This window comes from Engystomops pustulosus, chromosome 3 (genome assembly GCF_040894005.1).
Source record: "Engystomops pustulosus chromosome 3, aEngPut4.maternal, whole genome shotgun sequence".
In the NCBI taxonomy this organism is placed as follows: Eukaryota; Metazoa; Chordata; class Amphibia; order Anura; family Leptodactylidae; genus Engystomops; species Engystomops pustulosus.
The window spans coordinates 68,135,861-68,158,694 of record NC_092413.1 but is presented as its reverse complement, the minus strand read 5'-3'; positions in this window follow the sequence as shown (position 1 = coordinate 68,158,694).

Genomic DNA, 22,834 nt, shown 5'->3' with positions numbered 1-22,834 from the left:
CCTCAATGATAAGACGCACACTGTTTTCAATGCATTTCTTGCTAAAAGAACTAAAATTGTGATTGTCTCTGTTGCTGAATGAGCTAGGACGCTATTCAACTCTAATCTAGGAGAGACTCACTAACTTCATGTAGGAACACCATTACTTTGTCTCCTTATTCATTTTCCTAACAAGACAACCTCAATGATAAGACGCACACTGTTTTCAATGCATTTCTTGCTAAAAGGGCTAAGATCGTGATTGTCTCTGTTGCTGAATGAGCTAGGACGCTATTCAACTCTAATCTAAGAGAGACTCACTAACTTCATGTAGGAACACCGTTACTTTGTCTCCTAACTCATTTTCCTAACAAGACAACCTCAATGATAAGACGCACACTGTTTTCAATGCATTTCTTGCTAAAAGAGCTTAGATCTTGATTGTCTCTGTTGCTGAATGAGCTAGGACGCTATTCAACTCTAATCTAAGAGAGACTCACTAACTTCATGTAGGAACACCGTTACTTTGTCTCCTAACTCATTTTCCTAACAAGACAACCTCAATGATAAGACGCACACTGTTTTCAATGCATTTCTTGCTCAAAGAGCTAAGATCGTGATTGTCTCTGTTGCTGAATGAGCTAGGACGCTATTCAACTCTAATCTAGGAGAGACTCACTAACTTCATGTAGGAACACCGTTACTTTGTCTCCTAACTCATTTTCCTAACAAGACAACCTCAATGATAAGACGCACACTGTTTTCAATGCATTTCTTGCTAAAAGAGCTAAGATCGTGATAGTCTCTGTTGCTGAATGAGCTAGGACGCTATTCAACTCTAATCTAGGAGAGACTCACTAACTTCATGTAGGAACACCGTTACTTTGTCTCCTAACTCATTTTCCTAACAAGACAACCTCAATGATAAGACGCACACTGTTTTCAATGCATTTCTTGCTAAAAGAGCTAAGATCGTGATTGTCTCTGTTGCTGAATGAGCTAGGACGCTATTCAACTCTAATCTAAGAGAGACTCACTAACTTCATGTAGGAACACCGTTACTTTGTCTCCTAACTCATTTTCCTAACCAGACAACCTCAATGATAAGACGCACACTGTTTTCAACGCATTTCTTGGTAAAAGAGCTAAGATCGTGATTGTCTCTGTTGCTGAATGAGCTAGGACGCTATTTAACTCTAATCTAAGAGAGACTCACTAACTTCATGAAGGAACACCGTTACTTTGTCTCCTAACTCATTTTCCTAACCAGACAACCTCAATGATAAGACGCACACTGTTTTCAATGCATTTCTTGCTAAAAGAGCTAAGATCGTGATTGTCTCTGTTGCTGAATGAGCTAGGACGCTATTCAACTCTAATCTAAGAGAGACTCACTAACTTCATGTAGGAACACCGTTACTTTGTCTCCTAACTCATTTTCCTAACAAGACAACCTCAATGATAAGACGCACACTGTTTTCAATGTATTTCTTGCTAAAAGAGCTAAGATCGTGATTGTCTCTGTTGCTGAATGAGCAAGGACGCTATTCAACTCTAATCTAGGAGAGACTCCCTAACTTCATGTAGGAACACCGTTACTTTGTCTCCTAACTCATTTTCCTAACAAGACAACCTCAATGATAAGACGCACACTGTTTTCAATGCATTTCTTGCTAAAAGAGCTAAGATCGTGATTGTCTCTGTTGCTGAATGAGCTAGGACGCTATTCAACTCTAATCTAAGAGAGACTCACTAACTTCATGTAGGAACACCGTTACTTTGTCTCCTAACTCATTTTAATAACAAGACAACCTCATTGATAAGACGCACACTGTTTTCAACGCATTTCTTGGTAAAAGAGCTAAGATCGTGATTGTCTCTGTTGCTGAATGAGCTAGGACGCTATTTAACTCTAATCTAAGAGAGACTCACTAACTTCATGTAGGAACACCGTTACTTTGTCTCCTAACTCATTTTCCTAACAAAACAACCTCAATGATAAGACGCACACTGTTTTCAATGCATTTCTTGCTAAAAGAGCTAAGATTGTGATTGTCTCTGTTGCTGAATGAGCTAGGACGCTATTCAACTCTAATCTAGGAGAGACTCACTAACTTCATGTAGGAACACCGTTACTTTGTCTCCTAACTCATTTTCCTAACAAAACAACCTCAATGATAAGACGCACACTGTTTTCAATGCATTTCTTGCTAAAAGAGCTAAGATCGTGATTGTCTCTGTTGCTGAATGAGCTAGGACGCTATTCAACTCTAATCTAAGAGAGACTCACTAATTTCATGTAGGAACACCGTTACTTTGTCTCCTAACTCATTTTCCTAACAAGACAACCTCAATGATAAGACGCACACTGTTTTCAACGCATTTCTTGGTAAACGAGCTAAGATCGTGATTGTCTCTGTTGCTGAATGAGCTAGGACGCTATTCAACTCTAATCTAGGAGAGACTCACTAACTTCATGTAGGAACACCGTTACTTTGTCTCCTAACTCATTTTCCTAACAAGACAACCTCAATGATAAGACGCACACTGTTTTCAATGCATTTCTTGCTAAAAGAGCTAAGATCGTGATTGTCTCTGTTGCTGAATGAGCTAGGACGCTATTCAACTCTAATCTAAGAGAGACTCACTAACTGCATGTAGGAACACCGTTACTTTGTCTCCTAACTCATTTTCCTAACAAGACAACCTCAATGATAAGACGCACACTGTTTTCAATGCATTTCTTGCTAAAAGAGCTAAGATTGTGATTGTCTCTGTTGCTGAATGAGCTAGGACGCTATTCAACTCTAATCTAGGAGAGACTCACTAACTTCATGTAAGAACACCGTTACTTTGTCTCCTAACTCATTTTCCTAACAAAACAACCTCAATGATAAGACGCACACTGTTTTCAATGCATTTCTTGCTAAAAGAGCTAAGATTGTGATTGTCTCTGTTGCTGAATGAGCTAGGACGCTATTCAACTCTAATCTAGGAGAGACTCACTAACTTCATGTAGGAACACCGTTACTTTGTCTCCTAACTCATTTTCCTAACAAAACAACCTCAATGATAAGACGCACACTGTTTTCATTGCATTTCTTGCTAAAAGAGCTAAAATTGTGATTGTCTCTGTTGCTGAATGAGCTAGGACGCTATTCAACTCTAATCTAGGAGAGACTCACTAACTTCATGTAGGAACACCGTTACTTTGTCTCCTAACTCATTTTCCTAACAAAACAACCTCAATGATAAGACGCACACTGTTTTCATTGCATTTCTTGCTAAAAGAGCTAAAATTGTGATTGTCTCTGTTGCTGAATGAGCTAGGACGCTATTCAACTCTAATCTAGGAGAGACTCACTAACTTCATGTAGGAACACCATTACTTTGTCTCCTTATTCATTTTCCTAACAAGACAACCTCAATGATAAGACGCACACTGTTTTCAATGCATTTCTTGCTAAAAGGGCTAAGATCGTGATTGTCTCTGTTGCTGAATGAGCTAGGACGCTATTCAACTCTAATCTAAGAGAGACTCACTAACTTCATGTAGGAACACCGTTACTTTGTCTCCTAACTCATTTTCCTAACAAGACAACTTCAATGATAAGACGCACACTGTTTTCAATGCATTTCTTGCTAAAAGAGCTAAGATCGTGATTGTCTCTGTTGCTGAATGAGCTAGGACGCTATTCAACTCTAATCTAAGAGAGACTTACTAACTTCATGTAGGAACACCGTTACTTTGTCTCCTAACTCATTTTCCTAACAAGACAACCTCAATGATAAGACGCACACTGTTTTCAATTCATTTCTTGCTAAAAGAGCTAAGATCGTGATTGTCTCTGTTGCTGAATGAGCTAGGACGCTGTTCAACTCTAATCTAGGAGAGACTCCCTAACTTCATGTAGGAACACCGTTACTTTGTCTCCTAACTCATTTTCCTAACAAGACAACCTCAATGATAAGACGCACACTGTTTTCAATGCATTTCTTGCTAAAAGAGCTAAGATCGTGATTGTCTCTGTTGCTGAATGAGCTAGGACGCTATTCAACTCTAATCTAAGAGAGACTCACTAACTTCATGTAGGAACACCGTTACTTTGTCTCCTAACTCATTTTCCTAACAAGACAACCTCAATGATAAGACGCACACTGTTTTCAACGCATTTCTTGGTAAAAGAGCTAAGATCGTGATTGTCTCTGTTGCTGAATGAGCTAGGACGCTATTCAACTCTAATCTAAGAGAGACTCACTAACTTCATGTAGGAACACCGTTACTTTGTCTCCTAACTCATTTTCCTAACAAGACAACCTCAATGATAAGACGCACACTGTTTTCAATTCATTTCTTGCTAAAAGAGCTAAGATCGTGATTGTCTCTGTTGCTGAATGAGCTAGGACGCTGTTCAACTCTAATCTAGGAGAGACTCCCTAACTTCATGTAGGAACACCGTTACTTTGTCTCCTAACTCATTTTCCTAACAAGACAACCTCAATGATAAGACGCACACTGTTTTCAATGCATTTCTTGCTAAAAGAGCTAAGATCGTGATTGTCTCTGTTGCTGAATGAGCTAGGACGCTATTCAACTCTAATCTAAGAGAGACTCACTAACTTCATGTAGGAACACCGTTACTTTGTCTCCTAACTCATTTTCCTAACAAGACAACCTCAATGATAAGACGCACACTGTTTTCAACGCATTTCTTGGTAAAAGAGCTAAGATCGTGATTGTCTCTGTTGCTGAATGAGCTAGGACGCTATTCAACTCTAATCTAAGAGAGACTCACTAACTTCATGTAGGAACACCGTTACTTTGTCTCCTAACTCATTTTCCTAACAAGACAACCTCAATGATAAGACGCACACTGTTTTCAACGCATTTCTTGGTAAAAGAGCTAAGATCGTGATTGTCTCTGTTGCTGAATGAGCTAGGACGCTATTTAACTCTAATCTAAGAGAGACTCACTAACTTCATGAAGGAACACCGTTACTTTGTCTCCTAACTCATTTTCCTAACCAGACAACCTCAATGATAAGACGCACACTGTTTTCAATGCATTTCTTACTAAAAGAGCTAAGATCGTGATTGTCTCTGTTGCTGAATGAGCTAGGACGCTATTCAACTCTAATCTAAGAGAGACTCACTAACTTCATGTAGGAACACCGTTACTTTGTCTCCTAACTCATTTTCCTAACAAGACAACCTCAATGATAAGACGCACACTGTTTTCAATGCATTTCTTGCTAAAAGAGCTAAAATTGTGATTGTCTCTGTTGCTGAATGAGCTAGGACGCTATTCAACTCTAATCTAGGAGAGAATCACTAACTTCATGTAGGAACACCATTACTTTGTTTCCTTATTCATTTTCCTAACAAGACAACCTCAATGATAAGACGCACACTGTTTTCAATGCATTTCTTGCTAAAAGGGCTAAGATCGTGATTGTCTCTGTTGCTGAATGAGCTAGGACGCTATTCAACTCTAATCTAAGAGAGACTCACTAACTTCATGTAGGAACACCGTTACTTTGTCTCCTAACTCATTTTCCTAACAAGACAACCTCAATGATAAGACGCACACTGTTTTCAATGCATTTCTTGCTAAAAGAGCTAAGATCGTGATTGTCTCTGTTGCTGAATGAGCTAGGACGCTATTCAACTCTAATCTAGGAGAGACTCACTAACTTCATGTAGGAACACCGTTACTTTGTCTCCTAACTCATTTTCCTAACAAGACAACCTCAATGATAAGACGCACACTGTTTTCAATGCATTTCTTGCTAAAAGAGCTAAGATTGTGATTGTCTCTGTTGCTGAATGAGCTTGGACGCTATTCAACTCTAATCTAGGAGAGACTCACTAACTTCATGTAGGAACACCGTTACTTTGTCTCCTAACTCATTTTCCTAACAAAACAACCTCAATGAAAAGACGCACACTGTTTTCAATGCATTTCTTGCTAAAAGAGCTAAGATCGTGATTGTCTCTGTTGCTGAATGAGCTTGGATGCTATTCAACTCTAATCTAGGAGAGACTCACTAACTTCATGTAGGAACACCGTTACTTTGTCTCCTAACTCATTTTCCTAACAAGACAACCTCAATGATAAGACGCACACTGTTTTCAATGCATTTCTTGCTAAAAGAGCTAAGATCGTGATTGTCTCTGTTGCTGAATGAGCTAGGACGCTATTCAACTCTAATCTAAGAGAGACTCACTAACTTCATGTAGGAACACCGTTACTTTGTCTCCTAACTCATTTTCCTAACAAGACAACCTCAATGATAAGACGCACACTGTTTTCAATGCATTTCTTGCTAAAAGAACTAAAATTGTGATTGTCTCTGTTGCTGAATGAGCTAGGACGCTATTCAACTCTAATCTAGGAGAGACTCACTAACTTCATGTAGGAACACCATTACTTTGTCTCCTTATTCATTTTCCTAACAAGACAACCTCAATGATAAGACGCACACTGTTTTCAATGCATTTCTTGCTAAAAGGGCTAAGATCGTGATTGTCTCTGTTGCTGAATGAGCTAGGACGCTATTCAACTCTAATCTAAGAGAGACTCACTAACTTCATGTAGGAACACCGTTACTTTGTCTCCTAACTCATTTTCCTAACAAGACAACCTCAATGATAAGACGCACACTGTTTTCAATGCATTTCTTGCTAAAAGAGCTTAGATCTTGATTGTCTCTGTTGCTGAATGAGCTAGGACGCTATTCAACTCTAATCTAAGAGAGACTCACTAACTTCATGTAGGAACACCGTTACTTTGTCTCCTAACTCATTTTCCTAACAAGACAACCTCAATGATAAGACGCACACTGTTTTCAATGCATTTCTTGCTCAAAGAGCTAAGATCGTGATTGTCTCTGTTGCTGAATGAGCTAGGACGCTATTCAACTCTAATCTAGGAGAGACTCACTAACTTCATGTAGGAACACCGTTACTTTGTCTCCTAACTCATTTTCCTAACAAGACAACCTCAATGATAAGACGCACACTGTTTTCAATGCATTTCTTGCTAAAAGAGCTAAGATCGTGATAGTCTCTGTTGCTGAATGAGCTAGGACGCTATTCAACTCTAATCTAGGAGAGACTCACTAACTTCATGTAGGAACACCGTTACTTTGTCTCCTAACTCATTTTCCTAACAAGACAACCTCAATGATAAGACGCACACTGTTTTCAATGCATTTCTTGCTAAAAGAGCTAAGATCGTGATTGTCTCTGTTGCTGAATGAGCTAGGACGCTATTCAACTCTAATCTAAGAGAGACTCACTAACTTCATGTAGGAACACCGTTACTTTGTCTCCTAACTCATTTTCCTAACCAGACAACCTCAATGATAAGACGCACACTGTTTTCAACGCATTTCTTGGTAAAAGAGCTAAGATCGTGATTGTCTCTGTTGCTGAATGAGCTAGGACGCTATTTAACTCTAATCTAAGAGAGACTCACTAACTTCATGAAGGAACACCGTTACTTTGTCTCCTAACTCATTTTCCTAACCAGACAACCTCAATGATAAGACGCACACTGTTTTCAATGCATTTCTTGCTAAAAGAGCTAAGATCGTGATTGTCTCTGTTGCTGAATGAGCTAGGACGCTATTCAACTCTAATCTAAGAGAGACTCACTAACTTCATGTAGGAACACCGTTACTTTGTCTCCTAACTCATTTTCCTAACAAGACAACCTCAATGATAAGACGCACACTGTTTTCAATGCATTTCTTGCTCAAAGAGCTAAGATCGTGATTGTCTCTGTTGCTGAATGAGCTAGGACGCTATTCAACTCTAATCTAGGAGAGACTCACTAACTTCATGTAGGAACACCGTTACTTTGTCTCCTAACTCATTTTCCTAACAAGACAACCTCAATGATAAGACGCACACTGTTTTCAATGCATTTCTTGCTAAAAGAGCTAAGATCGTGATAGTCTCTGTTGCTGAATGAGCTAGGACGCTATTCAACTCTAATCTAGGAGAGACTCACTAACTTCATGTAGGAACACCGTTACTTTGTCTCCTAACTCATTTTCCTAACAAGACAACCTCAATGATAAGACGCACACTGTTTTCAATGCATTTCTTGCTAAAAGAGCTAAGATCGTGATTGTCTCTGTTGCTGAATGAGCTAGGACGCTATTCAACTCTAATCTAAGAGAGACTCACTAACTTCATGTAGGAACACCGTTACTTTGTCTCCTAACTCATTTTCCTAACCAGACAACCTCAATGATAAGACGCACACTGTTTTCAACGCATTTCTTGGTAAAAGAGCTAAGATCGTGATTGTCTCTGTTGCTGAATGAGCTAGGACGCTATTTAACTCTAATCTAAGAGAGACTCACTAACTTCATGAAGGAACACCGTTACTTTGTCTCCTAACTCATTTTCCTAACCAGACAACCTCAATGATAAGACGCACACTGTTTTCAATGCATTTCTTGCTAAAAGAGCTAAGATCGTGATTGTCTCTGTTGCTGAATGAGCTAGGACGCTATTCAACTCTAATCTAAGAGAGACTCACTAACTTCATGTAGGAACACCGTTACTTTGTCTCCTAACTCATTTTCCTAACAAGACAACCTCAATGATAAGACGCACACTGTTTTCAATGTATTTCTTGCTAAAAGAGCTAAGATCGTGATTGTCTCTGTTGCTGAATGAGCAAGGACGCTATTCAACTCTAATCTAGGAGAGACTCCCTAACTTCATGTAGGAACACCGTTACTTTGTCTCCTAACTCATTTTCCTAACAAGACAACCTCAATGATAAGACGCACACTGTTTTCAATGCATTTCTTGCTAAAAGAGCTAAGATCGTGATTGTCTCTGTTGCTGAATGAGCTAGGACGCTATTCAACTCTAATCTAAGAGAGACTCACTAACTTCATGTAGGAACACCGTTACTTTGTCTCCTAACTCATTTTAATAACAAGACAACCTCATTGATAAGACGCACACTGTTTTCAACGCATTTCTTGGTAAAAGAGCTAAGATCGTGATTGTCTCTGTTGCTGAATGAGCTAGGACGCTATTTAACTCTAATCTAAGAGAGACTCACTAACTTCATGTAGGAACACCGTTACTTTGTCTCCTAACTCATTTTCCTAACAAAACAACCTCAATGATAAGACGCACACTGTTTTCAATGCATTTCTTGCTAAAAGAGCTAAGATTGTGATTGTCTCTGTTGCTGAATGAGCTAGGACGCTATTCAACTCTAATCTAGGAGAGACTCACTAACTTCATGTAGGAACACCGTTACTTTGTCTCCTAACTCATTTTCCTAACAAAACAACCTCAATGATAAGACGCACACTGTTTTCAATGCATTTCTTGCTAAAAGAGCTAAGATCGTGATTGTCTCTGTTGCTGAATGAGCTAGGACGCTATTCAACTCTAATCTAAGAGAGACTCACTAACTGCATGTAGGAACACCGTTACTTTGTCTCCTAACTCATTTTCCTAACAAGACAACCTCAATGATAAGACGCACACTGTTTTCAATGCATTTCTTGCTAAAAGAGCTAAGATTGTGATTGTCTCTGTTGCTGAATGAGCTAGGACGCTATTCAACTCTAATCTAGGAGAGACTCACTAACTTCATGTAAGAACACCGTTACTTTGTCTCCTAACTCATTTTCCTAACAAAACAACCTCAATGATAAGACGCACACTGTTTTCAATGCATTTCTTGCTAAAAGAGCTAAGATTGTGATTGTCTCTGTTGCTGAATGAGCTAGGACGCTATTCAACTCTAATCTAGGAGAGACTCACTAACTTCATGTAGGAACACCGTTACTTTGTCTCCTAACTCATTTTCCTAACAAAACAACCTCAATGATAAGACGCACACTGTTTTCATTGCATTTCTTGCTAAAAGAGCTAAAATTGTGATTGTCTCTGTTGCTGAATGAGCTAGGACGCTATTCAACTCTAATCTAGGAGAGACTCACTAACTTCATGTAGGAACACCGTTACTTTGTCTCCTAACTCATTTTCCTAACAAAACAACCTCAATGATAAGACGCACACTGTTTTCATTGCATTTCTTGCTAAAAGAGCTAAAATTGTGATTGTCTCTGTTGCTGAATGAGCTAGGACGCTATTCAACTCTAATCTAGGAGAGACTCACTAACTTCATGTAGGAACACCATTACTTTGTCTCCTTATTCATTTTCCTAACAAGACAACCTCAATGATAAGACGCACACTGTTTTCAATGCATTTCTTGCTAAAAGGGCTAAGATCGTGATTGTCTCTGTTGCTGAATGAGCTAGGACGCTATTCAACTCTAATCTAAGAGAGACTCACTAACTTCATGTAGGAACACCGTTACTTTGTCTCCTAACTCATTTTCCTAACAAGACAACCTCAATGATAAGACGCACACTGTTTTCAATGCATTTCTTGCTAAAAGAGCTAAGATCGTGATTGTCTCTGTTGCTGAATGAGCTAGGACGCTATTCAACTCTAATCTAAGAGAGACTTACTAACTTCATGTAGGAACACCGTTACTTTGTCTCCTAACTCATTTTCCTAACAAGACAACCTCAATGATAAGACGCACACTGTTTTCAATTCATTTCTTGCTAAAAGAGCTAAGATCGTGATTGTCTCTGTTGCTGAATGAGCTAGGACGCTGTTCAACTCTAATCTAGGAGAGACTCCCTAACTTCATGTAGGAACACCGTTACTTTGTCTCCTAACTCATTTTCCTAACAAGACAACCTCAATGATAAGACGCACACTGTTTTCAATGCATTTCTTGCTAAAAGAGCTAAGATCGTGATTGTCTCTGTTGCTGAATGAGCTAGGACGCTATTCAACTCTAATCTAAGAGAGACTCACTAACTTCATGTAGGAACACCGTTACTTTGTCTCCTAACTCATTTTCCTAACAAGACAACCTCAATGATAAGACGCACACTGTTTTCAACGCATTTCTTGGTAAAAGAGCTAAGATCGTGATTGTCTCTGTTGCTGAATGAGCTAGGACGCTATTCAACTCTAATCTAAGAGAGACTCACTAACTTCATGTAGGAACACCGTTACTTTGTCTCCTAACTCATTTTCCTAACAAGACAACCTCAATGATAAGACGCACACTGTTTTCAATTCATTTCTTGCTAAAAGAGCTAAGATCGTGATTGTCTCTGTTGCTGAATGAGCTAGGACGCTGTTCAACTCTAATCTAGGAGAGACTCCCTAACTTCATGTAGGAACACCGTTACTTTGTCTCCTAACTCATTTTCCTAACAAGACAACCTCAATGATAAGACGCACACTGTTTTCAATGCATTTCTTGCTAAAAGAGCTAAGATCGTGATTGTCTCTGTTGCTGAATGAGCTAGGACGCTATTCAACTCTAATCTAAGAGAGACTCACTAACTTCATGTAGGAACACCGTTACTTTGTCTCCTAACTCATTTTCCTAACAAGACAACCTCAATGATAAGACGCACACTGTTTTCAACGCATTTCTTGGTAAAAGAGCTAAGATCGTGATTGTCTCTGTTGCTGAATGAGCTAGGACGCTATTCAACTCTAATCTAAGAGAGACTCACTAACTTCATGTAGGAACACCGTTACTTTGTCTCCTAACTCATTTTCCTAACAAGACAACCTCAATGATAAGACGCACACTGTTTTCAACGCATTTCTTGGTAAAAGAGCTAAGATCGTGATTGTCTCTGTTGCTGAATGAGCTAGGACGCTATTTAACTCTAATCTAAGAGAGACTCACTAACTTCATGAAGGAACACCGTTACTTTGTCTCCTAACTCATTTTCCTAACCAGACAACCTCAATGATAAGACGCACACTGTTTTCAATGCATTTCTTACTAAAAGAGCTAAGATCGTGATTGTCTCTGTTGCTGAATGAGCTAGGACGCTATTCAACTTTAATCTAAGAGAGACTCACTAACTTCATGTAGGAACACCGTTACTTTGTCTCCTAACTCATTTTCCTAACAAGACAACCTCAATGATAAGACGCACACTGTTTTCAATGCATTTCTTGCTAAAAGAGCTAAAATTGTGATTGTCTCTGTTGCTGAATGAGCTAGGACGCTATTCAACTCTAATCTAGGAGAGAATCACTAACTTCATGTAGGAACACCATTACTTTGTTTCCTTATTCATTTTCCTAACAAGACAACCTCAATGATAAGACGCACACTGTTTTCAATGCATTTCTTGCTAAAAGGGCTAAGATCGTGATTGTCTCTGTTGCTGAATGAGCTAGGACGCTATTCAACTCTAATCTAAGAGAGACTCACTAACTTCATGTAGGAACACCGTTACTTTGTCTCCTAACTCATTTTCCTAACAAGACAACCTCAATGATAAGACGCACACTGTTTTCAATGCATTTCTTGCTAAAAGAGCTAAGATCGTGATTGTCTCTGTTGCTGAATGAGCTAGGACGCTATTCAACTCTAATCTAGGAGAGACTCACTAACTTCATGTAGGAACACCGTTACTTTGTCTCCTAACTCATTTTCCTAACAAGACAACCTCAATGATAAGACGCACACTGTTTTCAATGCATTTCTTGCTAAAAGAGCTAAGATTGTGATTGTCTCTGTTGCTGAATGAGCTTGGACGCTATTCAACTCTAATCTAGGAGAGACTCACTAACTTCATGTAGGAACACCGTTACTTTGTCTCCTAACTCATTTTCCTAACAAAACAACCTCAATGAAAAGACGCACACTGTTTTCAATGCATTTCTTGCTAAAAGAGCTAAGATCGTGATTGTCTCTGTTGCTGAATGAGCTTGGATGCTATTCAACTCTAATCTAGGAGAGACTCACTAACTTCATGTAGGAACACCGTTACTTTGTCTCCTAACTCATTTTCCTAACAAGACAACCTCAATGATAAGACGCACACTGTTTTCAATGCATTTCTTGCTAAAAGAGCTAAGATCGTGATTGTCTCTGTTGCTGAATGAGCTAGGACGCTATTCAACTCTAATCTAAGAGAGACTCACTAACTTCATGTAGGAACACCGTTACTTTGTCTCCTAACTCATTTTCCTAACAAGACAACCTCAATGATAAGACGCACACTGTTTTCAATGCATTTCTTGCTAAAAGAACTAAAATTGTGATTGTCTCTGTTGCTGAATGAGCTAGGACGCTATTCAACTCTAATCTAGGAGAGACTCACTAACTTCATGTAGGAACACCATTACTTTGTCTCCTTATTCATTTTCCTAACAAGACAACCTCAATGATAAGACGCACACTGTTTTCAATGCATTTCTTGCTAAAAGGGCTAAGATCGTGATTGTCTCTGTTGCTGAATGAGCTAGGACGCTATTCAACTCTAATCTAAGAGAGACTCACTAACTTCATGTAGGAACACCGTTACTTTGTCTCCTAACTCATTTTCCTAACAAGACAACCTCAATGATAAGACGCACACTGTTTTCAATGCATTTCTTGCTAAAAGAGCTTAGATCTTGATTGTCTCTGTTGCTGAATGAGCTAGGACGCTATTCAACTCTAATCTAAGAGAGACTCACTAACTTCATGTAGGAACACCGTTACTTTGTCTCCTAACTCATTTTCCTAACAAGACAACCTCAATGATAAGACGCACACTGTTTTCAATGCATTTCTTGCTCAAAGAGCTAAGATCGTGATTGTCTCTGTTGCTGAATGAGCTAGGACGCTATTCAACTCTAATCTAGGAGAGACTCACTAACTTCATGTAGGAACACCGTTACTTTGTCTCCTAACTCATTTTCCTAACAAGACAACCTCAATGATAAGACGCACACTGTTTTCAATGCATTTCTTGCTAAAAGAGCTAAGATCGTGATAGTCTCTGTTGCTGAATGAGCTAGGACGCTATTCAACTCTAATCTAGGAGAGACTCACTAACTTCATGTAGGAACACCGTTACTTTGTCTCCTAACTCATTTTCCTAACAAGACAACCTCAATGATAAGACGCACACTGTTTTCAATGCATTTCTTGCTAAAAGAGCTAAGATCGTGATTGTCTCTGTTGCTGAATGAGCTAGGACGCTATTCAACTCTAATCTAAGAGAGACTCACTAACTTCATGTAGGAACACCGTTACTTTGTCTCCTAACTCATTTTCCTAACCAGACAACCTCAATGATAAGACGCACACTGTTTTCAACGCATTTCTTGGTAAAAGAGCTAAGATCGTGATTGTCTCTGTTGCTGAATGAGCTAGGACGCTATTTAACTCTAATCTAAGAGAGACTCACTAACTTCATGAAGGAACACCGTTACTTTGTCTCCTAACTCATTTTCCTAACCAGACAACCTCAATGATAAGACGCACACTGTTTTCAATGCATTTCTTGCTAAAAGAGCTAAGATCGTGATTGTCTCTGTTGCTGAATGAGCTAGGACGCTATTCAACTCTAATCTAAGAGAGACTCACTAACTTCATGTAGGAACACCGTTACTTTGTCTCCTAACTCATTTTCCTAACAAGACAACCTCAATGATAAGACGCACACTGTTTTCAATGCATTTCTTGCTAAAAGAGCTAAGATCGTGATTGTCTCTGTTGCTGAATGAGCTAGGACGCTATTCAACTCTAATCTAGGAGAGACTCACTAACTTCATGTAGGAACACCGTTACTTTGTCTCCTAACTCATTTTCCTAACAAGACAACCTCAATGATAAGACGCACACTGTTTTCAATGTATTTCTTGCTAAAAGAGCTAAGATCGTGATTGTCTCTGTTGCTGAATGAGCTAGGACGCTATTCAACTCTAATCTAGGAGAGACTCACTAACTTCATGTAGGAACACCGTTACTTTGTCTCCTAACTCATTTTCCTAACAAGACAACCTCAATGATAAGACGCACACTGTTTTCAATGCATTTCTTGCTAAAAGAGCTAAGATCGTGATTGTCTCTGTTGCTGAATGAGCTAGGACGCTATTCAACTCTAATCTAAGAGAGACTCACTAACTTCATGTAGGAACACCGTTACTTTGTCTCCTAACTCATTTTCCTAACAAGACAACCTCAATGATAAGACGCACACTGTTTTCAATGCATTTCTTGCTAAAAGAGCTAAGATCGTGATTGTCTCTGTTGCTGAATGAGCTAGGACGCTATTCAACTCTAATCTAGGAGAGACTCACTAACTTCATGTAGGAACACCGTTACTTTGTCTCCTAACTCATTTTCCTAACAAGACAACCTCAATGATAAGACGCACACTGTTTTCAATGCATTTCTTGCTAAAAAAGCTAAGATAGTGATTGTCTCTGTTGCTGAATAAGCTAGGACGCTATTCAACTCTAATCTAGGAGAGACTCACTAACTTCATGTAGGAACACCGTTACTTTGTCTCCTAACTCATTTTCCTAACAAGACAACCTCAATGATAAGACGCAAACTGTTTTCAATGCATTTCTTGTTAAAGAGCTAAGATCGTGATTGTCTCTGTTGCTGAATGAGCTAGGACGCTATTCAACTCTAATCTAGGAGAGACTCACTAACTTCATGTAGGAACACCGTTACTTTGTCTCCTAACTCATTTTCCTAACAAGACAACCTCAATGATAAGACGCACACTGTTTTCAATGCATTTCTTGCTAAAAGAGCTAAGATCGTGATTGTCTCTGTTGCTGAATGAGCTAGGACGCTATTCAACTCTAATCTAAGAGAGACTCACTAACTTCATGTAGGAACACCGTTACTTTGTCTCCGAACTCATTTTCCTAACCAGACAACCTCAATGATAAGACGCACACTGTTTTCAACGCATTTCTTGGTAAAAGAGCTAAGATCGTGATTGTCTCTGTTGCTGAATGAGCTAGGACGCTATTTAACTCTAATCTAAGAGACACTCACTAACTTCATGAAGGAACACCGTTACTTTGTCTCCTAACTCATTTTCCTAACAAGACAACCTCAATGATAAGACGCACACTGTTTTCAATGCATTTCTTACTAAAAGAGCTAAGATCGTGATTGTCTCTGTTGCTGAATGAGCTAGGACGCTATTCAACTCTAATCTAAGAGAGACTCACTAACTTCATGTAGGAACACCGTTACTTTGTCTCCTAACTCATTTTCCTAACAAGACAACCTCAATGATAAGACGCACACTGTTTTCAATGCATTTCTTGCTAAAAGAGCTAAGATCGTGATTGTCTCTGTTGCTGAATGAGCTAGGACGCTATTCAACTCTAATCTAAGAGAGACTCACTAACTTCATGTAGGAACACCGTTACTTTGTCTCCTAACTCATTTTCCTAACAAGACAACCTCAATGATAAGACGCACACTGTTTTCAATGCATTTCTTGCTAAAAGAGCTAAGATCGTGATTGTCTCTGTTGCTGAATGAGCTAGGACGCTATTCAACTCTAATCTAGGAGAGACTCACTAACTTCATGTAGGAACACCGTTACTTTGTCTCCTAACTCATTTTCCTAACAAGACAACCTCAATGATAAGACGCACACTGTTTTCATTGCATTTCTTGCTAAAAGAGCTAAAATTGTGATTGTCTCTGTTGCTGAATGAGCTAGGACGCTATTCAACTCTAATCTAGGAGAGACTCACTAACTTCATGTAGAAACACCATTACTTTGTCTCCTTATTCATTTTCCTAACAAGACAACCTCAATGATAAAACGCACACTGTTTTCAATGCATTTCTTGCTAAAAGAGCTAAAATTGTGATTGTCTCTGTTGCTGAATGAGCTAGGACGCTATTCAACTCTAATCTAGGAGAGACTCACTAACTTCATGTAGGAACACCATTACTTTGTCTCCTTTTTCATTTTCCTAACAAGACAACCTCAATGATAAAACGCACACTGTTTTCAATGCATTTCTTGCTAAAAGAGCTAAGATCGTGATTGTCTCTGTTGCTGAATGAGCTAGGACGCTATTCAACTCTAATCTAAGAGAGACTCACTAACTTCATGTAGGAACACCGTTACTTTGTCTCCTAACTCATTTTCCTAACAAGACAACCTCAATGATAAGACGCACACTGTTTTCAATGCATTTCTTGCTAAAAGAGCTAAGATCGTGATTGTCTCTGTTGCTGAATGAGCTAGGACGCTATTCAACTCTAATCTAAGAGAGACTTACTAACTTCATGTAGGAACACCGTTACTTTGTCTCCTAACTCATTTTCCTAACAAGACAACCTCAATGATAAGACGCACACTGTTTTCATTGCATTTCTTGCTAAAAGAGCTAAGATCGTGATTGTCTCTGTTGCTGAATGAGCTAGGACGCTATTCAACTCTAATCTAGGAGAGACTCACTAACTTCATGTAGGAACACCGTTACTTTGTCTCCTAACTCATTTTCCTAACAAAACAACCTCAATGATAAGACGCACACTGTTTTCAATGCATTTCTTGCTAAAAGAGCTAAGATTGTGATTGTCTCTGTTGCTGAATGAGCTAGGACGCTATTCAACTCTAATCTAGGAGAGACTCACTAACTTCATGTAGGAACACCGTTACTTTGTCTCCTAACTCATTTTCCTAACAAAACAACCTCAATGATAAGACGCACACTGTTTTCAATGCATTTCTTGCTAAAAGAGCTAAGATCGTGATTGTCTCTGTTGCTGAATGAGCTAGGACGCTATTCAACTCTAATCTAAGAGAGACTCACTAACTTCATGTAGGAACACCGTTACTTTATCTCCTAACTCATTTTCCTAACAAGACAACCTCAATGATAAGACGCACACTGTTTTCAACGCATTTCTTGGTAAACGAGCTAAGATCGTGATTGTCTCTGTTGCTGAATGAGCTAGGACGCTATTCAACTCTAATCTAGGAGAGACTCACTAACTTCATGTAGGAACACCGTTACTTTGTCTCCTAACTAGAGATGAGCGAACATGCTCGTCCGAGCTTGATGCTCGGTCGAGCATTAGGGTACTCGAAACTGCTCGTTGCTCGGACGAATACTTCGCCCGCTCGAGAAAATGGCAGCTCCCGCCGTTTTGCTTTTTGGCGGCCAGAAACAGAGCCAATCACAAGCCAGGAGACTCTGCACTCCACCCAGCATGACGTGGTACCCTTACACGTCGATAGCAGTGGTTGGCTGGCCAGATCAGGTGACCCTGGGATAGACTAGCCGCTGCCCGCGCTGCTCGGATCATTCTGTGTCTGGATGCCGCTAGGGAGAGAGCTGCTGCTGGTCAGGGAAAGCGTTAGGGTGTTCTATTAGCTTACTGTTAGGCAGGAGTGATTCTCAAAGAACCCAACAGCCCTTCTTAGGGCTACAATAACGTTCTACTTTTTTTATTTTAATTTGCATCTAGTACCATTTTGTGAGGAATTAGCAGGGGGACTTGCTACCGTTGTGTTTAGCTCTTAGTGGCACACATATCCATAGCAAAGACCGAAGTGGGAAAATTTAGTAGGGGTTGGATTTCAATTAGGCACTAACTCAGTGTCATCTCATCTGGCATAGTAGTGTGCTTTGATACTTGGCTAGAAAATAGCCATAGGAGAATACAAAGAGCTTACTTACGCATACAGTAGCGTTCTATATATTTGATTTCTGGTTGATCTGCTGGTGGCTGTACTTTCTGCAGTGCATGTACTAGCCAATTCTGAGCAATTTGTAGTGAGACTTGCGACCGCTGTGTTCTGCGCTTAGTGACGCACATATCCATAGCAAAGACCGAAGTGGGAAAATTTAGTAGGGGTTGGATTTCAATTAGGCACTAACTCAGTGTCATCTCATCTGGCATAGTAGTGTGCTTTGATACTTGGCTAGAAAATAGCCATAGGAGAATACAAAGAGCTTACTTACGCATACAGTAGCGTTCTATATATTTGATTTCTGGTTGATCTGCTGGTGGCTGTACTTTCTGCAGTGCATGTACTAGCCAATTCTGAGCAATTTGTAGTGAGACTTGCGACCGCTGTGTTCTGCGCTTAGTGACGCACATATCCATAGCAAAGACCGAAGTGGGAAAATTTAGTAGGGGTTGGATTTCAATTAGGCACTAACTCAGTGTCATCTCATCTGGCATAGTAGTGTGCTTTGATACTTGGCTAGAAAATAGCCATAGGAGAATACAAAGAGCTTACTTACGCATACAGTAGCGTTCTATATATTTGATTTCTGGTTGATCTGCTGGTGGCTGTACTTTCTGCAGTGCATGTACTAGCCAATTCTGAGCAATTTGTAGTGAGACTTGCGACCGCTGTGTTCTGCGCTTAGTGACGCACATATCCATAGCAAAGACCGAAGTGGGAAAATTTAGTAGGGGTTGGATTTCAATTAGGCACTAACTCAGTGTCATCTCATCTGGCATAGTAGTGTGCTTTGATACTTGGCTAGAAAATAGCCATAGGAGAATACAAAGAGCTTACTTACGCATACAGTAGCGTTCTATATATTTGATTTCTGGTTGATCTGCTGGTGGCTGTACTTTCTGCAGTGCATGTACTAGCCAATTCTGAGCAATTTGTAGTGAGACTTGCGACCGCTGTGTTCTGCGCTTAGTGACGCACATATCCATAGCAAAGACCGAAGTGGGAAAATTTAGTAGGGGTTGGATTTCAATTAGGCACTAACTCAGTGTCATCTCATCTGGCATAGTAGTGTGCTTTGATACTTGGCTAGAAAATAGCCATAGCAATAGGATAGCATTGTTTGGTTTTAAAAACTAAAAAAAAAAAAAAAAACACAAAAAAAAAAAAAAACACAAAAAAAACAAAAAAAAGTAAAAAAAAAAATAAAGTTATAACTCTCATTTTAAAAATGTTTAACCCGAGGGCTAGGGGTAGAGGACGAGGGCGGGGACGTGGGCGTCCAACTACTGCAGGGGTCAGAGGCCGTGGTCCTGGGCGGGGTGAGACACCACCTGCTGATGAGGGAGCAGGGGAACGCCGCAGAGCTACACTCCCTAGGTTCATGTCTGAAGTTACTGGGACTCGTGGTAGAGCACTGTTGAGGCCAGAACAGTGCGAACAGGTGATGTCGTGGATTGCTGACAATGCTTCGAGCAATTTGTCCACCACCAGTCAGTCTTCCACGCAGTCCACCCATGTCACCGAAATCGCCACTCCTCCAGCTCCTGCACCTCAGCCTCCTCCCCCCCAGTCTGCCCCCTCCCAGGAAAATTTGGCATTTGAACCGGCATACTCTGAGGAACTGTTTTCTGGACCCTTCCCACAGTCACAAACCACTTGTCCGGTTGCTGCTGAGCAATTTTCCGATGCCCAGGTTTTCCAACAGTCACAGTCTGTGGGTGATGATGACCTTCTTGACGTAGTGGAAGTGTGTAAAGAGGTGTCCGACGATGAGGAGACACGGTTGTCAGACAGTGGGGAAGTTGTTGTCAGGGCAGGAAGTCCGAGGGGGGAGCAGACTGAGGGATCGGAGGATGATGAGGTGACAGACCCAAGCTGGGTTGAGAGGCCGGGTGAACACAGTGCTTCTGAGACGGAGGAGAGTCCTCGACCAGAACAGGTTGGAAGAGGCAGTGGTGGGGCCAGACGGAGAGGCAGGGCCAGAGCTGGTGCATCAGCGCCAAATGTGTCAACTAGTGAAGCTCCCGTGGCGAGGGCTCCTGCGGCGAGGGCTAGATCTTCAGAAGTCTGGAGGTTCTTTAAGGAAACACCGGATGACCGACGGACTGTGGTGTGCAACATTTGCCAAACCAGGCTCAGCAGGGGTTCCACCACTACTAGCTTAACTACCACCAGTATGCGCAGGCATATGAATGCTAAACACCCCACTCAGTGGCAACAAGCCCGTTCACCTCCGGCCGTGCACACCACTGCTCCTTCCCCTGTGTCAGCTGCTAGTCAGCCCCCTGCCCAGGACCCTGCCACAAAAACCCCATCGTCGCCTCCACGATCCTCCACAGCATCCACCAGCGTTCAGCTCTCCATACCCCAGACGCTGGAGCGGAAACGCAAATATAGTGCAACCCACCCGCACGCCCAAGCCCTTAATGTGCACATCTCCAGATTGCTTAGCCTGGAGATGCTGCCCTATAGGCTAGTAGAGACCGAGGCCTTTCGCAACCTCATGGCGGCGGCCGCCCGTCGGTATTCGGTCCCCAGCCGCCACTACTTTTCCCGATGTGCCGTCCCAGCCCTGCACCAGCACGTGTCAGACAACATCATCCGTGCCCTGACCAACGCCGTTTCTGACAAGGTCCACCTGACCACGGACACGTGGACGAGTGCTGCCGGGCAGGGCCACTATATATCGCTGACGGCACATTGGGTTAACTTGGTGGAGGCTGGGACCGAGTCTGACACTGGGGCTGCTCATATACTGCCGACGCCGAGGATTGCGGGGCCTACCTCGGTCCAGGTGTTTCAGGCCTACTATGCCTCCTCCTCCTCCCACCCCTCCTCCACCTCCTCCTCCGAACTACCATCCGTGGGCACGGCGCCATCAGTCGGTAGCTCTAGGCACAGCAGCAGTGCCGTCGCTAAGCGACAGCAGGCGGTGCTCAAACTGCTGAGCCTAGGCGACAAAAGGCACACTGCCCAAGAGCTATTACAGGGCATCACGGCGCAGACTGATCTGTGGCTGGCACCGCTGAACCTCAAGCCGGGAATGGTTGTGTGTGACAACGGCCGTAACCTGGTGGCGGCTCTGCAACTCGGCAGACTGACACATGTGCCATGCCTGGCCCATGTGTTAAATCTGATAGTTCAGCGTTTCCTCAAGACATACCCCAATCTGTCTGATTTGCTCACGAAGGTGCGCCGCATCTGTGCGCATTTCAGGAAGTCCAGCCCAGATGCTGCCACTCTCAGGGCAGCGCAGCGCCGCCTCCAACTGCCCGCTCACCGACTGTTGTGCGACGTGCCCACGAGGTGGAATTCAACACTGACCATGTTATCCAGAGTTTACCAGCAGCGCAGAGCGATTGTAGACTGCCAGATGTCAACTTCCACCAGAACTGGTAGTCAGGTCAGTCAGCTTCCTCAAGTCTACAATGAGGAGTGGACGTGGATGTCTGATATCTGTCAGGTGCTGAGTAACTTTGAGGAGTCAACACAGATGGTCAGTGGCGATGCCGCCATCATCAGCCTCACCATCCCGCTGCTTGGCCTGTTGAAAAACTCTCTGGTCAGCATGAAGTCGGAAGCTTTGCGCTCGTCACAAGAGACAGGGGAAGAATATTCCCTTGTTGATAGCCAAAGCACCCTCAGGTCTGTTTCTCAGCGCATATCGGAGGAGGTGGAGGTGGAGGAGGATGAGGAGGAAGAGGAGGAGAATGTTGGTGAGACACAAGAGGGGACCATTGTTGAGTCCTTTACTGTTCAGCGTGTATGGGCAGAAGAAGAGGAGTTGGAGGAGTTGGAGGAGGAGGAAATGGACAGTCAGGCCAGTGAGGGGAGTGAATTCTTACGCGTTGGTACTCTGGCGCATATGGCAGATTTCATGCTAGGCTGCCTATCCCGTGACCCTCGCGTTCAAAGAATTTATTCCAGCACCGATTACTGGGTGTTCACTCTCCTGGACCCACGGTACAAGCAAAATCTTTCCACTCTCATCCCTGCAGAGGAAAGGAGTGTGAGAATGCATGAATACCAGCAGGCCCTGGTGCACAAGCTGAAACAGTATTTCCCTTCTGACAGCGCTAGCGGCAGAGTGCGTAGTTCTGCGGGACAAGTAGCGAGGGAGAGTAGGCGAGCAGGCAGCTTGTCCAGCACTGGCAAGGGTACGCTTTACAAGGCTTTTGCCAGCTTTATGTCACCCCAGCAAGACACTGTCACCTGTCCCCAGTCTCGGCAGAGTAGGGCTGATCTTTACAGAAAGATGGTGAGGGAGTACGTAGCTGACCATACCATC